The sequence below is a fragment of the Montipora capricornis genome, chromosome 10 (assembly GCF_036669925.1).
Source record: "Montipora capricornis isolate CH-2021 chromosome 10, ASM3666992v2, whole genome shotgun sequence".
Taxonomy (NCBI): domain Eukaryota; kingdom Metazoa; phylum Cnidaria; class Anthozoa; order Scleractinia; family Acroporidae; genus Montipora; species Montipora capricornis.
Window position 1 is genome coordinate 758325 of NC_090892.1, and position 2742 is coordinate 761066.

Here is a 2742-nt window from a genome sequence, read left to right on the forward strand (position 1 = left end):
ATTGTCAGTTTGCTCCAAATGAAGTATTATCCTCAACTTCGATCTGCTACCAGGACAGGACTTGTGGTTGCAGATAAAATTCCAGAGTTTTGAAGCAAGCAACAGTGGACAATTTTCCTATCGGTGTACGTTGGATCAGTGGCTTGATCTGATTTTTTCGATAGGAATTAATTGCATGTCCTTAGAGATGTTTTGGGGAGAGGAGACGAAATGTTCTGCGACTGTAGTAGGTTTGGATTTGGTGTTAGCGTTATCTAAAGTGCGGCTGTGTTGTAATATTTTCTAACAGAGACTCGATCCGTAAGGCCAGGGAAGTTTTTTTAATTTCAAAAGGCAGGACAATTGATACCAATGGTCTTAATATCCGCGAAGAAACGTATTAAATTTCAGTTTATTATTTAGAGTCATTTCCGTTATTTTCCGTTACTCTTAGCATTTGAATTCTAAATCGTTGTAACTGCCATTTTTTCCAGTATTACGTCAACATCCATTTACTATATATATATATATATATATATATATATATATATATATATATATATATATATATATATATATATATATATTTATATTTATATATATGTACATAGAAGCAATCCAATGTAAAGTCTCATTGTACCTGAAGAAGGCTGGTTTGGCCAGCCGAAATATAGTACACCACTAAAATGTCACATCTACGTTGTAACGGCTCTTGCTTAAAATATTTAGTTTCTTGCTCAGCAGATAAAATGTAGTCTCCGGATAGGATTTGAACCCGGAGTACCCACTTTGAAAGATCTGTTTTTAGCGGAGCACTACAGTTATGAAAATATGGTAACCCAACCATGCTTTATAGCCATGACGTCATCAACCGTCCGAAGTACGTACGTACGTCCACCCCTCTATGTATGCCAATGTGACCAGTATCATGCTAGTTTACAGCATACATATCTGCGGTGACTACGCAGTTATTCAAGTCAAGCATCTGAGGGATATAAACTTAAAGCTGAGTGTTTATTTTTAATTTGCTTAGAGCTACTTTTTTCTCTGTATTGCAATTTTTGGACCTATGTCTAGAACAGAAACGAAAGGAGAGCGAAAGAGAACGACAACCACAAAACAGAATACCAGTAATAGCTCATAGTTAGTGGAAGAAGTTACTCCACAAATTCTTTCCTTGGGCACTAAACCGTTTGTTATTTTTACGGATGCGTTATTTAAAGTGGATGCGTATTTTTAAAAGGTGTTTTAATCGGTTCTTCCTTTGTCCAGGAATGAAAATCGAATTTTTATTGTCAACTGGAATTAAGTAACAATTATCTGTACTCTTTTGGACATAAAGAAAAAGTTGATTTGTTTGTTTGTTTTACTCTAAAATGCGAGCGAACAAGTACTTTTTTAATCCGTTTGTTCAACTGGTTTTCGTTTTGCCTCGACAGTGACAAAAAAATTTTGCCCTTATGTTATTAACACGTAATAGGAATGAGTTCTCGTAAAATTAGGGGGAAATCTCACTAGCTTGTGTTTTCAGACGTTTGTTTAAAGCGCCTAAACGTTATTTAAGTGTTGGAGCGCATCTTCTTTGAAGTTCGTCCTTTCCTGGTTGCATTGCTGTATTTTGCCGATTCTTGTTCCAAGGCAACCTGGCCTGTTTCAATGAAATACATCAAAATGTGAATGATCTCGTTTTCAGAGATAAAGTGAACAAAGTACATCAGTAAAACCCTTCTTTGACCTTGAACTGACAAAGTTTTTTTTAATGGCTTCTAATTTTAGCGTGATTCCTATTCGCTGGTTGTTAACAATTGATTCTGAAATGGATTTTTCCTTTAAAATTTCCATTCGCGCGCCGAGGGCGTGCTTGTTACTCGGGCCCGTAAGGGCACCGAGTGATGAAACATGTTGGATTTCAGGGTTTTTTTTCCTGTGCAGCAAAATGCACAATAGAAAACACTTTGCGGCGTTTGATTGGGCAATGCACAATAGAAAGCACGTGGCGCTGTTTACATTGGTTATTAAAGGCAAATTATGGAGAGCTCTGTGATTCGTTGTTAGGATTACTGAAGATCGACGTAGCGTTGGCTTAATCGATTTCTTCTTGAGGCGCTCAAAACACATACAAAGAAAGGCAGACGCTTTTCACGGTAGACCTACACTAAATGGGGTCGAGCGTCAGCTTCGAAACGGGTCTTTCCGCGAAATGTGTGAAATGGAAATGTACTCAAGTGTAACTGACATGGACGCAACTATTGAAAGCGATACAAGTCAAAATACTAATTCTTTAATAAGCAGCGGGTACTTTATCGAGAACTTCTCTGAAGATGACAGCGACAAAGAAAATAACTCGACAAACAACATAGACGCCATATTGGAATCTTCTGAGGACAAAGCATAGTTAATAGATGTAGGCTGGTTATGAAACTCGGCAAGTTTCTTTGTTTCATGTTTTTGTTCGCTTTTTTGGCCTTGACCCTGCACAAAACCCGACAAAAACACGCTTTTTTCGGCAGGATAACCAATCAAAAGCTTCGACTAATTTATTCGAAATTAACTTGCGAACCAAAAACAAAAGATTGTGCAGGGTCACGGTCGGTTCAACATCTAATTGCGACTGTATTGTTCCTGCTTTTGAAATTCCCAGGGTTTCATAACCAGTCCCTAGATTAACTATGGACAAAGTAAAAACATTTGCACAGCGAACAAATGGCTTCACGCTTGTACCATTTTTGCCGCGAACAATAAGCCTCCCGTTCAGTGTACTAT